The sequence below is a fragment of the Anabrus simplex genome, chromosome 2 (genome assembly GCF_040414725.1).
Source record: "Anabrus simplex isolate iqAnaSimp1 chromosome 2, ASM4041472v1, whole genome shotgun sequence".
Lineage (NCBI taxonomy): Eukaryota > Metazoa > Arthropoda > Insecta > Orthoptera > Tettigoniidae > Anabrus > Anabrus simplex.
Genome location: NC_090266.1, coordinates 653,141,280 through 653,158,108, shown reverse-complemented (window position 1 = coordinate 653,158,108; position 16,829 = coordinate 653,141,280).

The following is a 16,829-nucleotide window of genomic DNA, read 5'->3' as shown; positions in this document are numbered from 1 at the left end:
TTATGCAGGATCATGTTGTCCCATTTGCACAATTTACGGGCGACAATTTCATTTTAATGCACGACAATGCTCGCCCGTATCGTCACCCGTTACCTAGAAGAAGTTGGAATTCATACTCTAGACTGGCCAGCAAGGAGTCCTGACCTAAATCCCATAGAGCACGTATGGGATATGATTGGGAGAAGACTTCGGTCTCAGAATATCGAGACTCTGGCTGAACTGAGGGCACGATTTGTGACAGAATGGAGCAGTATTCTTCAGGAAACAATTAGGAATCTAGTGCGCAGTGTACCACAACGCCTCCAGGAGGTCATCACTGCCAGAGGCGGAAACACCAGATTTTAATGTGTGTAGTGGTTTGCTAAAACATTTTCTGACAGTGTAAATCAGTGAAAGTGTTAAAATTGGAGTTAACTTAAATACAGTGAAAGACATGCAAATGAGTAAAAATTACAGGAATTACAGAAACGATAAAATGTCATAATAAAGTGAATGTCAGATAAATTTTGAAAGTGAATTTAGTGTTAAACGTGAAGGTAACATAATGTTTGATTAGTATTATCAGTATTATTATTTATTTAGGACACTGGACTAACACTATATCCATTGAAACAATTTTTTTCAAAGTAATCCACTTTTTTGCCGGCCAGTGTATATGCAATAGATATACAGTAATCACAGGCAGACCTGTAGTCTTACTGTGTCTGTACTTTTGCGTTATAGCTGACAAAGGTCTATGTATTCAACAAGTACCGATATTAAAGTATCACACTACAGTCTTCTGGGTATAATGGCAGTGACATATGCAAACAGTTAATTGGGTATTGTACGAACTAGTACAACAAAAAACAATTACAAGGCAACACAATAAATGACTCCGTAACAATTACATCGGGCAAACTCCCCGTCAATAACTGATAGTAAACAAAAACAATCTTTGGTCTATTCGAAACATTAAAAAATGGTGAAAAGAAAACCGAAACAAAACACAATTAACAGCAGGCATCATACTATTTTTTTGCGAATTGCTTTACGTCGCACCGGCACAGATAGGTCTTATGGCGACGATGGGATAGGAAGTTGGAAGGAAGCGGCTGTGGCCTTAATTAAGGTACAACCCCAGCATTTGCCTGGTGTGAAAATGGGAAACTACGGAAAACCATCTTCAGGGCTGCCGACAGTGGGATTCGAACCCACTATCCCCCCGATGCAAGTTCACAGCCGCGCGCCTCTAACCGCAAGGCCAACTCACCCGGTGCAAACGTTTTCATAAACATTTCAGCAAAAGTAAACTGACTAATACAACGTGGAAATTACAAAGGAGAGATAAGAGGAAGGCTGATAGAGTACACAAGTGTAGCACCGGTTCTCTTCGACAGCTAAGCGGCCGGCAAGCGCGGGGAGAAGGGGAACGTGCGGTGGCGAACCAATTGGAGCGGGTAGGGGAGGAGGTGCAGAGGCGTGTCTCCAGCTACGCAGTGTGCCAGCTTAGCATTGGCCAGCAGGTATTCATCGCTGATCGCGTGGAATTTGAAATGTCGCAACTTTTAGGCCCCGTAGTTAACGCCCTAATGAATGTTGGCACCCAAAATTGATGCCGACATCATTTTTACGTGTACCTCAATGTGTTTTCCAAGTTTCATCGCGATCGGCGACTTACCCATTGCCGATGTTCCCTTGTAAGTGAAGAGTAGAGATGTGCGCTAATGAACACCGCAGTTGCGACAGTAGAATCCCTCGACTTAAATGGGAGAGTCTGTTCGCATGCGAAGAGTCGACTCCGTGTGCTTAATGAGTCATTTGAGTGTGAGTGACCGCATGAACTCGCATTCTGGATGTAGTGGGTTCGAGCCCCACTCTTGGTTGGGTTCAAGATGGTTTTCTGTACTTTTCCATTTTCATGCCAAGCATTCTCTGGGGCTGTACTTCAATTAAGACCATAGTCTTTTCCTTCCCAGCCCTAAGACGGGAATGTGGAATTCCCATATTTCCATAATAGATAAGAAGGAAATAACTGCTGTAGTAAGCACTTACATCCCCAAATATACTTTCTTCAAGTCCGATATTATTCGCAGCATAGCAGAACACATGGGGAATTTGTCTCTCTTTGCACAGGATGGAAAGCGGAGTGCTCCGGTACCTTATTCATGTAAGCATATTAATTAGTAACTTTCAGTGTTGCTGTATGTAAGTGTGCAATGTGGAATTGCCACCGATACTATGAAATTTGTCTGTGTGTAAGAGGGCTGTGCCTGTCAAAAACTATTTAATGAGATGGGCCGATGACCGATGTTAGGCCCCTTAAAAAAACAAGCATCATTTAATGAGGCTTGGTGATAACAGGATGTCAAGGAAACTGTCTCCTGTATGGGGCCACTTTGAAATGGTGGACAGTACTCCGCCAAAAGCATCCATTGTTGGATGCAATAGTAAGTGGTTGGCTGTTTCAAGAGCTCTGTATTAGCTTAGTGATAAAGTAGTTAATACTTGTAGAAATTTAGCTATAATTGTCTGTATGATACATTTAGTTCCACAAATATTGGTGTTTAATGTTTGTAGTAATTGAAGTTAGTGGTATTTATTTACATTTTTACACTTGTTAGTTCCATAGGCGTTCAGTAGATTACAAGTTGTAGGTTAGGACTGTGTTAGAGAAGAATATTTTTTTAAATATTATTTAAATATCAGTAGGTTTATGTATAGAATACTTCAAAGACGGGATATTAGAAAGAGTTGAAATTTCCGCAGTGGTTATATTAGTGCAGGCAATAAACATGGTATTTCAAATAGCAGTTGTAACTGTTCCACCTTATCATGAAGGTAATAATTTCTTTAAATAACGTGATACTGTTGTAAATTTTGTTTAAAGAAAGGATTTCAACAGAATACACTTTATTTCACTGGCAAAATAGTTATTTTTATCGATTGTCGCTCTTCGTATTCACATATTGCATTGTTGGCTACAGTCGCGATCAAAGGGTATCGTGTAGTCAAGAAAATATAAATAAAAATCAGCTGATTCTTGTATTGCGATCATTTGTAGTTTTGAGTAGGTAGTCAAAATGTCAGTAATTTGTACTTCGCACCCTCGAACTTTCAGTATTCAAGAGTGGTTAGCTAATAATAATCAAATAATAGTAGTTGATTAAAGTCCTCAGCATAGTTTTGACAAGTTTTTTGAGAAATGATTGTAGACAACCTCTTATTTTTTAGCATTTAAGGACACTTTTATTCTCCGTCCTGCGAGTAGGAAAAATAATAGTAATCCACTACCTGTAATAATCACATAACCACATTTCAGTTGAGAATTGTTGTGTAGATACAGTATATTAGATAGTATCTTGCCTGTTATATTCGTGTGTATCTTTGTGTATGGAACCCCTTTCGATACTTAAGCATTTTACCAAACGGCAGTTTTCATTTCTGTCGGAGCATAGGATAAAATAGTACTAATAATAATAATTGTCTATACATTTAACTTTGTTGTTAATCCTTGAGTAGTTCTTGCAAATTTCAAACTTTAAATGCAATTTTCATTTCTGTCTGTGCTTAGTAATAACCTATTGTAATTAAGATACGTCTGAACGTAGTTTAAAAATTATTGTAGGATCTCATTGGAAATTAGCGTGCTTATTCTATGGTGAAATACTTGTATAGTTGAAGTATCTCTAAAAACTCTTACTAGAATTGTAATCAGGTTAGGCTTAACTGCAGTTTGTGTGTTCCTTTTGGTACTCAGTAATTAACGGCAATTTTAATCCTGTTAGGTGTTGTAGAATAAAAATAAAGTACGACTAAGTAGTATTGTAGTATAGTAGTATATTAATTACTTTGTCATGTGATTTTTGTGTACTAACCTAGACAATATTTCGTTCCTTTTTTGTTTGCATAGAATTTCATTTTGTCATTATTCCATAAAGAATGGCTAAGGAGTGCAAGTGTAGGAACTGTGGGTGTGGTCAGGCGTTAAGGAGTTAGAGGGAGATAATTAGGATTCTCTCAGAGGACAAGAAGAAAGTAGGCCTCCATCAAACAATGTACAGGATACAGTAGGTGTAAAAGAGGGCTAGAAAGGAAAGGTGGGAATTGTAGAAGACCTTAATGCTTTAAGGGGAAGGACATTGCAGACTAAGGGCTCTATTCAGGATCACAATTCAGGACAGGTATCTTGACAAAATCGGTATGAGTCACTGCAGGTAGAACAGAGGGAAGGTGAGGAGCAGGGGACTGTTACTGAGAAATGGGGAAGTAGGAGGAAAGGGAAATGTAGAGTAGAGCATAGGAAAATACAGGTGGAACAGGGTCATGGGAGGTCGAAAAGGGAGGAGGAAGTAGCTTCTTCAGTCAAGGAAGATACGGCTAACCAGGAGGGGAGGGGATCAAATGAGGTGGGTAGGATTGAGGCTCTGGTCATGGGACTTCCATTGTTAGACATGTGGAGGAAAGGGAATGAGGGTAGTGTTATCTAAGAATTAGGTTAAGGCAAATATTCAGGAAAGTGGAGGAGGAGGAGGGAATGGAGGTGGTAGTGCTTCACGTTGGTACCAACAACATAAGGCAAGCAGGTATATGTGTGGGATCTGGTAAATGCAGCATGGGTAAAGTTTAAGGGAGCAGATGTCATTGGAGTACTGTGTAGGAGGGATATCGACTGGAAGGTGATTGGGGATTTAAATGAGACTATGGAGTGGGTTTCTGGGAAACGGAGTGAGATTTCTAGATCCTAATGGGTAGGCAGGGGATCTGTGCTCAGATGGCCTTCACTTAAACTGCAATGGTACGTATAAGTTAGAAAATTTGTTTAGATCGGTTACAGGGAGATACATACAAGAAAATGGGGTGGTCTGGGGAGCGGCGATAAGGGTACAGGGATCTGGAAGTAGGGATGACATAAAATTGTTAGTGTTGAACTGTAGAAGTATTGTAAAGAAGGAATAGAATTAATTAAATAGATACATACCAGATATTTTAATAGGACAATGGCTGAGAAAAGATATAATGGACGCAGAAATGTTCTCACGAAACTGGAATGTGCATTGTAGAGAGAGGATATGAATGGTAGGAGGGGGAGTATGCATTCTCCTGAAAGATTTTGTAAGCTACAAAAAAGTTAAAGATGACAAACATGAAATTCTAGGTGTAGGGCGCATCTCTGAAGATAATAGGCATCTTGATGTGTTTGGAGTGTACAGACCGGGAAAGCGTAGCGCTGATGCTGATGCGGAATTATTTGATAAGATCATCGGATATGTTGGAAATATGGAAAGGAATGTGATTGTAGCAGTGGATATCAGTTTACCAAATGTCAATTGGAAAGCTAATCCGAATGACAGCAAGCATGACAAACAAATGGCAAATAAGTTAATATGCGAAGGACAGCTGATTCAGAAAGTGATGAAACCAATTAGAGGGAAGAAAATCCTGGCCGTGGTGCTGGTAAAACCAGATGAGCTCTATAGAGAAACCGAAGTAATAGATGGTATTAGTGATTACGAAGCTGTTTTTGTCGTAGTTAAAAATAAATGTGATAGAAAGGAAGGTTTTATGAGTAGGACTATTAGGCTGTATCATATGGCTGATAAAACAGGCATGAGGGAGTTTTTAAGAAGTAACTATGATTTGTGGAAAATGGTCAATAAAAATGGAAACATACTCTGGGATGGGTTTAAAGCAATTGTTGAGGAATGTGAAGACAGGTTTGTACCTTTAAAGGTGGTGCTAAAGACCCACTATATTATAACAGAAGTAAAGAAACTAAGGAGGAGGTGCAGGTTGGAAAGAAATGGCTGTGGGAGTAAGGAGAAATTGAAGGATCATACCAGGAAATTGATTGTAGTAAAGTAGTCAGCTATGGGTAACATGATGGCAAGAATAATTGACAGTCCGTATAAATTATAATCAAAAATTGATGCGTTGTGTACAGAATGGTTAAACGATATCCAAATCTTATGAAGAAGAAAATTCAATCCGTTTGATGGAAGGTTTAAAGGGTGCACGACCGAGCTGGATAGCTGCAGTCGCTTAAGTGCGGCCAGTATTCGGGAGATAGTAGATTCGAACCCAACTGTCGGCAGCCCTGAAAATGGTTTTCCGTGGTTTCCCATTTTCGCACCAGACAAATGCTGGGGCTGTACCTTAATTAAGGCCACGGTCGCTTCCTTCCCACTCCTAGCCCTTTCCTGTCCCATCGTCGCCATAAGACCTATCTGTGTCGGTGCGACGTAAACCAACTAGCAAAAAGAAATAAAGGGTGCACGGAAAGCTACTCGAGGGGAATACAATCCGCGAGTGTCCATTAAGGCACTACGCGCAGCAAGAGCGAGAATTTCTCAAATGTGTAGAGCAATGTTTCGTAAACGTACACGAATTATTCCTATACCAAAACGAGGATTTCTTCCCGTGCTGTTTGCTGAACTAGCAGCTTTAGGGTCTTTGCTGGGTGGTGCTGTAACAAGAACTGTTAAGGCTGTGGAAGAAGCGAACCAACAGTTGAAAGAGAGTGAATGCCATAACAAGTCAGTGGAAGCAATTGCATTACGAGGAAAAGGCGTACACATGAAGCTAGCGCCATACAAAAAAGGGCTCGGCATTTACATATCACCAATAAATATCTACTGAATGCACTGCCACATCGTGCTGTAACTCACGAAGAAGTTTTTACGTTTGCTACAGAACTAGGAATTCATTATTCTCGCGGTGTGTATTTGCGCGATCAGCTACCAGGATGCCCACATGAACGTGAGAGTGCCGTAATTGACTAAGACACCACTCGCGGACCTGGAACTCATTACGTTAACTACGTGAAATGTAAATCTAAAGTATGGTATTTCGATAGCTATGGAGACTTAACTCCTCTTTTTGAGCCCGTACGTTATTTCGGAAGCATTGCAGACATTGTTTACAATAAAAACTGTGTGGACGATTATGTCTTATGTTCTTATATCAAACACAGACAGTAGACAAAGAGCATCAGTGTGCACGTGATCAACGGTGTAAGAACGTTCCCTGTACGCGGGGAAGGACCTGAAGCAACCGTCTTCTTTAATCCACCGATCGAACTCGATCATCAGCCACATAGCCTTGGACTTGCGTCGTTTGGAAGCTACAATAGAATCTGTGTGCGTGATGGTGCAGAAAAGTTCTATTACAATGAGTATGTGCTAACGCTACCGTCAGGCAGTTATTCGGTAGACGATATTCATGACTACATCGAAAGTACATTAATTGAACAGTTTAGTGATGGAAGTTTTAGTAATAATAATTACAAGTTCTCAATTACTGCCAGCAACATTACACAAGTGTGTTATCGAGTCTTCATTCAAGATTGACTTAAAATCACAACCTGATTCGATTGGACCATTGCTTGGATTTTCACCAATAGAGCTCAGACCGAACGTACGTTACGAGTCTGATCAACCTATAATACTCTTCGATGATCATGTAAAATCACTTGTAATATGATTACATACTTGTATAGTAATCGACGACCTTCACATGTCCTGCACGACTTTATTATTACGGAGGGAAGTGGTCATACTATTCGTGAGAAACCCGAAGTAGTTCTTTATCATCCTGTGTATGTAAAACACATTAGTAACATCACTCTTAGGCTTGTGAATAAACATGATCAGCACATTTAGATCGACACAGCACGTAGCTTATAAACTTCATCTTAAACCAGTATGAAAATCGATAAAACACGGTGTAAATTTCGGAGACATACTACATGTTTGCAAAGACTCAACGAGTTAACAGATGACCATAAGCAGATTCTCCAGGATTTAGGTTATACACTACAACAAAGCGGAAGAAATGCTAGACGTTATGAACACAGTAGAAACTTATGAATGTGCAATACGAAGTGAGCTTCATTATTATCAACATTTTACGTTTGGACTCAATAACAATGATGAAATTCGCTTTATCATTAATCCGCAAGATGTATACACCCTGCCGCACGTAAGTTACCTCTATGTTGAAAGACTCCTAGATAAGGCCGATGGAAGTGGACCACGCACATCCCAACTAAACAACCATGGTCTAGCTTTTCTTTTTTCTGAAGCACGTTATGAAGTAAATAATGTGGAAATAGATCGAAGAATGTTGGTATTGCAAGTGCAATGAAACTCTACCCTTCTTATAGTCGTGTAGAAAGTAATATTTTACGGATGGTAGGATGGTGTTCGAAACCTAAAAACTTGATTAAACAGGACGTTACTTTTTCTGGTATGTTACCATTCAAACTTATTCCCTGCTTTGCTGATGATTTTAGGCGTATCATAATCAGCGCAAAACTAGAGCTAATTCTGATACGTGATCGAAGTGATTACAATTCTCTTAAATCAGCAGAATCACTAGTAGACTCGAAAATTACTGTTCATCGTATATTGTGGAGGAGTCCACATGTAATATTATCTGATCGAGATAAACTTTGATTGCTCAAGATAGTAGAAAATGATGCACAATTACCTATACGTTTTTGAAGTTGGGAGCTGCTTGAGTATCCTGTTTTACCACATACAAACAAGCATAGCTGGGCTGTTAAAACGTCACATTTTACTGAAAAGCCTTTATATATTATTTGTGGATTTCAAACCCATCGAATATTCAAACATGAGAAAGATAGCTCACAGTTTGATCACTATAAATTAAGAAATATTAGATTATATCTCAACGGAATTGCATATCTCTACAAAAACATGGACATTCATTTTGAGAAACATAAATTTGGGCTGCTCTGTGATATGTTCTGTAAACTCCAAACATCGTATCCTTAGAAAGAAGATCGTCCGCTATTTTCGCCCGAAGAATTCAAAAATAAAGCGCCGATTGTAGTTATAGACTGCTCTTATCATGAAGAATCTATAAAAGAATCTCGATACTCGTTCAGAATTTGAAACTTCTGAAAATATTCCCGCTAACACAACAGTCTATTGTCTGTCATATGAGTTATGTCACTGTCCAGTAACGAATATTATGTATGTTGGGTATTCAGCCCGAAGGCAGGTTTGATCGTCCACAGCTCCGCCAACAGCTGTCATAAATAGCCTAGGCGTCACTGAAGAGGCGTGGTAGGGAAATGAGTGAGGTAGTTTCCCGTTGCTTTCCTCACAGTGCGAGAAGTTGCTATTACATGTCTGCCAAGCCCACTGAAATGCATCCATCAACAGACCCTATGAGCAATATTTTCACACCATTCATGGCATTACTAGCATAGTTCATATCTCGGTCACTTTCATGTTGTCAAAGCCAAGGACGAGACTAAGACAGGTCAGTGAATGTAACAAATTTATTCTACCCAATACCAGAGGTCAGTGCACTGTAAATATTACATCTCGCCAGCAAGGCATAAATATTGTTACAAGACTATAAATAAGGATAGCCCTTCATCAAGGTCATTAGTGTGTGTTTCTACACCGTACACTATGGAACGGAAAGAAGAAAGACTAAACGGTTACAGACAATCGTCTTGATAACAAACAAAACTGTGAATGTGCATCATGTTCGCCTACCACCGAAACTAATACGCCACATCTTATTTGCCTCACTCAAGTGAGGCTATTAAGATGTTCTATAAACATAGACTATATCAGATCTCAAAGCATCTGATTCAGGGTTTCCTAGCAGGATTTTTATCTACGACCGCTGCTCCTTTCACAGATGCATTCTGGGACATCCTACCTCTCCACAGTAAGATGTCAATCGATGTAGCTTCATGCAGACGCTGTCGACGTCATTACAAGCATCGAGGTGAAAATGGTTCGGTTGATTCGGATGGATTTAATCCGAAGATTGTGAACTGTAGACAGCATGCATAAAAATTTTCCCATCTTTACAGTACCTGATGATTCTGAAAGGAACTAAACACGTGCATGAAGGTAAGAACTGCATCAACTACTTTGCAAAGCATAACATGCATTGTATAATATATTTTGAAAACTTAATTTCATAAACAAATTTTTTGTTAAATTTGAATATTGAAGGGGGTAGTATAGTTTTGGAAGCATGCTACTGAGACATCCCATAGATGCTTCAATTACGTATTTATTCATTTATACAACGCGGATAGTATTCTTATATTTCAAATGCCGAGAGTTGAAGGCGAGGCCGAGAGTCCGTTGGAACCGCGAGTGGGGGTGAGATTCTCCAGTACTTTTCCATTCGCTGCTAGCTGCTTCAAATTTTTAAACAAGCCGTTGTTGGCAGATTCAAGTAAGGAAGCCTCAGTCCGCCATTCAGACATAGCCAATGACATCCTGGGGGCGTGACAGATTTGGACGAAGGGAACCCCAGATCAAGGATATCAGATTGCCCAACTTCGATTTTACAGTGCTGAGATCTACATTTATTAAGTAAAATCCGTTATTAGCTGCTAATCCACAGGTCTGATAGAAACAGAAGTCTGGGACAGAGTTATTGTCCACTGTTGAGTGAAAGTACCTAGTACTTGAGCGATTTTGCATATTAATTGGTTTAAATGCAAAGTTCAACTAGGCTAAGCCGCTGATTGGCTGTAGTTTCAAATTGTTAGGGAACCCCCGAAGCCAACGAACTTGCTGTTGGTTCCGTAAGCTCACCGCGAGGTGAAAGCAGCCACATTTTTCCGTTCGAATTTGACAGAGTTGTCCGTGCCGCGGTACGGTCGCCACGATGAGTGTTTTTCCTTTGTGTTAACTAGTATGTGAGCAGTAAAATTTTGAAAAATAAATACCGCGATTTTTGTCTAAACTGTATACTTTCTTTTGCCAAGTAAGGGTTGGCTTTAAATACGTTCAGATACTATGTAAACTGATAATTGAAATACTCGTAAATTGAAAGTAACAAGCGCGACCAGCGCTTATTATTGTCGCTCGGTACGCGATCGCAAACTATAAACTGTACATGTGCGTTCCGAATGATCTCGAGCCGCTGTCAAGGACTAGTCCCGAACCTATAAGATGCTTTGTGTTTAATAACGTACAATTGGCTAAAATATATTTCGTACGACGGCTAAGACAAGTGTAGCCGGTATTTGTTTCGATACTGTGCGATCGAGCACGCTAAGCGGTGAAGAGTGAAATCAAATACCACATACCTTGCAGATATCACCAGGAACATGACCAAGAAGACGATGTCAACGCCAGGAGCTGAAACCAGGACCAATCTGCGTGTGATACCTGTGATCATGATGGTTTAAGAAGTCGAGAGACAGCGGATATGTAACCCATTGGCTGGTGCCGTGTAAGCTGCTGAAAGTTAAGTGCTATGATGTCTTATTAATGCATGATTCTTGGTATACGTGAAGTGATAGTGAAAGTATTTTTTCCGCTAGAGACAGCCCCCAAACAGCAGACCAAGCCTAAAGTGTCGATCCGTTTTTGTCGTTGACAGCTGACGGGCAAACACGTGGCGTGAAAGACGACGACGATTGTGTGCCCTGTGACACAATCGTATGCAGCCGAGTGAATACGGAAATGTTACCCGATGCCTTATTTTGTTATGTCATGTTCTTGTTTTATTTTCAGGATTGTGTTATTACTGTGTGTTGTGATATGCATGCCTTGTTGATTAATATGGGATATAGCTCGTAAGCTATTGGATTGTCGGTTCCCAGTTTTGGCTGGTCATTTGATGTGGGCCGCGTCCTACAATTAGATTCTGTGCTATTTGGATGGGAATAGTGGCTAACCCTGTGCCAATATGTGTTATATTGTTGTGCCCGTGTATGACGGATGTAAATATAGGATTGTTGGTGTATCACTAGTATTTTCTTATATCATGAATGAATGCTTGGACGATAGTTATCGTGGTCGGACGGTCATTATACAATCTATTTTTCTTGTGTGTTACGCAAACACGTTATGTGAACCGCTTAGACTGATTTTGATGGTTCGGTCAGCTTCCGCTTCGAACGCTAGCGTTGCCACGTCCTGGGGGCCATCAGGTGGCGAATGAACGTACCATTTTCCCACTTTAATTATAATGTCCAAATTTAAAGTGTCATTGTTTAAGAAGCCTTTCTCATGGACAGTCGAGATTTCTTCTGAGGACGCAGAGCACAGTTTTCTGCGAGACGTTAAGAGTTTCACCTTATTTTCTTGACATGGTATAAGCCCAAAATCCTATAGAGTATGTTATTATTATTATTATTATTATTATTATTATTATTATTATTATTATTATTATTATTATTATTATTATATCTCGCTGTCCCTTTCTAAACTTTCCGGTGAAACAGTTGGGCATCACTGCTACTTCAATTAGCATAACTTACAAGTTCAATAAGCCTCATGTTTGGTTTACCAATAGATAAGCGATGGTAACTTGCGTAAGATTCTCACATAATTTTGACGCTAAGCTTCCTTGGTGAGCATTTTAATATTTATTTCTCGACTTGGCTTAAAATTCATTCTTTATTGTCTCCCATTCATAGAGCTCGGAATATAGCCTCTCGTCTGATTATTTCCACTACCGGTATTATCCTCAGCTTATCCGCTGGCATCGAAATATCTACTTATGTCCTCTTGTCCTTTCGGGACATGATTAAGCATAATGCTGTTTATAATACTTCTTATTGGACCATCAAGCCTTGAGCATCTACTCGTCGCTTGCACATTTTAAGAAATGGTCTGGTATATTATTGTGATAATTATCCCGTACAATGCTGTAGCTGTGCTTGCGCCTTGATTCCGTTTATCACCAACTAGTCATTACAGCACAAACTATTAGATAGACGTCTCTGCCCGCGTTCATGCAGTTGGCTCAAAGAACGGGCTCTCTTATTGCCCACATGTGGTCTATGGGGATTTTTGTCACGGTTGCTTCCTTGTGGCAGATTTCACCTGCAGGTGCACTGGATGTTGAGTTCTGTCTTTTCAAAGGTAATACTTTAATGATCAAAACAAAACATGACCGTAAGAGACTTGGCTATTTTAAAATTTCTGCTCCTAACTTCCTTTGGCACTGCTTCACCGAACTTCGGCTGAATACGCTCTGCCTTCCGTGTTTTCTAGTTAAATTTGATTAAATTGATTATATAATTCATATGGACTCGGTAGATGGGTGCAGTACATCCCTGAATCAAGAAGGCGATTCGTGTATATTAATTTTTGGCAACAAGTTGATTGGCCGGGCCAAGCTTTGCAAATAGTTGTTGGAAGCTGGGAGAACTCAAGGCGTCAGTGAAGAGCAAGTGTGTAATTAAGGTCAGGGATGACCTTCCAAGTGTTTGAAAGTCGTCGTACGTATCCTTACTATATAAAGTGGAATTCTAGTAACATCGGGCAGTTCCTATTGGAATTGAGGTATATAATAATTGTAAACAATGTTTATGAAGACTGAGTGTAGCTAAATTACGGGTATATGCACATCTGTGGTTTGCCATTTTTTGGTAATTTATGAGTTTGTGTAAGCAATAAAACGAGTTGATCTCATCACATGATTTTTGTTTTGTTTCTGGGATAAATTCACATTGTGAAGCTTATGGTAAATCACCTTATTGGTAGAGTAAACAAAAATCTGGCATGCTACCCAGATTCCTTTTCAGGGTTAAATAATAGCAGGACGATGAGGAAGCAAGATTGGAGATTCGTCAGCCGTATGAACGTCACCTTGTGAGTAGTAGTTCGTTCATGCTCGACCGAGTTACTTATTTATGTCAATAGTTGCAGATGATGCCCAGTTTCGTTATTTCTATTTTATTCAAGTTTTATTTTATTCAAGTTTTGGAGTGCAATCAAACTAAGTCAGGTGGTGCAGGAAATATTAGATTAGGAAATGAAGCCTTAAATGAAGTAGATGAGTGTTGTTACTCGGGTAGTAAAATAACTAACGATGATAGATGTAAGGATGACATAAAATGCAGACTAGCACAACCTAAACGACGTCTATATTACACATGATGTTTCATTGCATAAACACGGCCGATTGCAGAAACGGTATTTAGGCGATGTTTATAGTTAAACAATGTCTAGGTATGGCTGCCGAATTTCATATACGATTCTTATCACTTAGACACTTCGCTGATGTGAGCCGTCAACAAACTACGGAACCTCAACGAGCATCTACCTCTGGTCTTTGATTTGCTTTTAACTTGACTTATAAGGCAGAGATTCAGAAACCAGGTGTTGGATTGCAAACCTTTCCCAGGAACAGACGTGGACTCTGACCACAACTTGTTGGTCATGAAATGCCATCTGAAGTTGAAGAAATTGAAGAAAGGAAAGAATGCAAAAAGATGGGATCTAGACAAGTTGAAGGAAAAGAGTGTGAGGGATTGTTTCAAGGAACATGTTGCACAAGGACTAAATGAAAAGTCTGAAGGAATCACTATAGAGGAAGAGTGGAGATTCATGAAAAATGAAGTCGGTAGGGCTGCTGAAGAAATGTTAGGAAGGAAGAAAAGATCAACTAAGAATCAGTGGATAACTCAGAAGATACTAGACCTGATTGATGAACGACGAAAATACAAGAATGCTAGAAATGAAGAGGGCAGAAAAGAATACAGGCGATTAAAGAATCGAGTGAATAGAAAGTGCAAGGTAGCTAAGGAAGAATGGCTGAAGGAGAAGTGCAAGGATGTCGAAGGCTGTATGGTCCTGGGAAAGGTAGATGCTGCATACAGGAAAATCAAGGAAACCTTTGGAGAAAGAAAATCTAGGTGTATGAATATTAAGAGCTCAGGTGGAAAACCACTTCTTGGGAAAGAAGACAAAGCAGAAAGATGGCAGGAGCATATCCAACAGTTGTATCCAGGTAAAGATGTAGATAATTTGGTTCTGGAACATGAAGAGGCTGTTGATGCTGATGAAATGGGAGACCCAATTTTGAGGTCAGAGTTTGACAGAGCTGTGAGTGACCTAAATAGGAACAAGGCACCTGGAATTGATGATATTCCCTCTGAATTGCTGACTGCCTTAGGAGAAACCAGCATGACAAGGTTACTTCGTTTAGTGTGCAAGATGTATGAGACAGGAGGAGTCCCGTCCGATTTTCGGCAGAATGTTGTTATACCTATTCCCAAGAAAGCCGGTGCTGACAGGTGTGAAAACTACCGCACCATTAGTTTAGTATCCCATACCTGCAAAATTTTAACACGTATTGTTTACAGAAGAATGGAAAAACAAGTTGAAGCTGAGTTGGGAGAAGATCAATTTGGCTTCAGAAGAAATGTAGGAACACGTGAAGCAATCCTGACTTTACGTCTGATTTTAGAGGATCGAATCAAGGAGGACAAGCCCACGTACATGGCATTCGTAGATCTAGAAAAGGCATTCGATAATGTTGATTGGACCAAGCTATTTATGATTCTGAAGATGATAGGGATCAGATACCGAGAACGAAGAATTATCTACAATCTGTATAAAAATCAGTCTGCAGTGATAAGAATCGAGGGCTTTGAAAAAGAAGCAGCAATCCAGAAAGCAGTGAGGCAAGGCTGCAGTTTGTCCCCTCCTTTTCAATGTTTACATAGAGCAGTCAGTAAAGGAAATCAAAGAAAAAATTGGAGAGGGAATCACAGTCCAAGGAGAGGAAATCAAAAACTTGAGATTTGCCGATGATATTGTTATTTTATCTGAGACTGCAGAAGATCTCGAGAAGTTGCTGAATGGTTTGGATGAAGTCTTGGGTAGGGAGTACCAGATGAAAATAAATAAGTCCAAACAAAAGTAATGGAGTGCAGTCGAACAAAGGCAGGTGATGTAGGAAACATTAGATTAGGAAATGAAGTCTTAAAGGAAGTAGATGAATATTGTTACTTAGGTAGTAAAATAACTAACGATGGCAGAAGTAAGGGGGACATAAAATGCAGACTAGCACAAGCAAGGAAGAGATTTCTTAAGAAAAGAAATTTGCTCACTTCAAACATTGATATCGGAATCAGAAAAATGTTTTTGAAGACTTTCGTGTGGAGCGTGGCATTGTATGGAAGTGAAACATGGACGATAACTAGCTCAGAAAGAAAGAGAATAGAAGCTTTTGAAATGTGGTATTACTGAAGAATGCTGAAGGTGAGATAGATCGAATCACGAATGAAGAGATACTGAATCGACTTGGTGAGAGGAGATCGATTTGGCTAAATTTGACGAGAAGAAAAGATAAAATGATAGGACACATCTTAAGACACCCAGGACTAGTTCAGTTGGTTTTTGAAGGAAGTGTAGGTGGTAAGAACGGTAGGGGTAGACCAGGGTATGAATATGACAAGCAGATTAGAGCAGATGTAGGATGCAATAGTTACGTAGAAATGAAAAGGTTAGCACAGGATAAGGTGTGGTGGAGAGCTGCATCAAACCAGTCTATGGATTGATGACTCAAACACAACATAATGCTCACATATCCCCTAGCTACACAGCTCCTTCCTGGCTGAAACCCGACATTCGGCGGAATTTTCATACACTTAGTTGGTATATCGAACTTTCAGTGAAAATCTACCCAACTATATTTCTTCAAATATCAATTTATTTTCCTCATTCCATAACTGTACCCCTAGATCTGGCACTTCCCACGCTATTCCCGTCAACCACTCGTCAATGTATACTAGATCCTTCGTTGTGGCTGGAACACGACTTTGGAATTAACTACCAGTTGCTGTATGGAACTCTTAAGACCATATCAAAATATAAGGCTGCATGCAGAGATTGCTTGTTAAATAGCGCTGATTGTTTCGTGTGATTGGTGACGTATGATATATTGTGTGATTGTGCTATGTAGGTTAGTGACTTTGGAATTGTGCTGTACAGATGAAGAACGTTGTTGTACCTTCATATTAATATGGGGTTAATACAGTGGGTTTCTCTCATCGGTTGGCCGGCAGGCGTACCCAGCTTATCTGCCTCTCGTTGACTCAT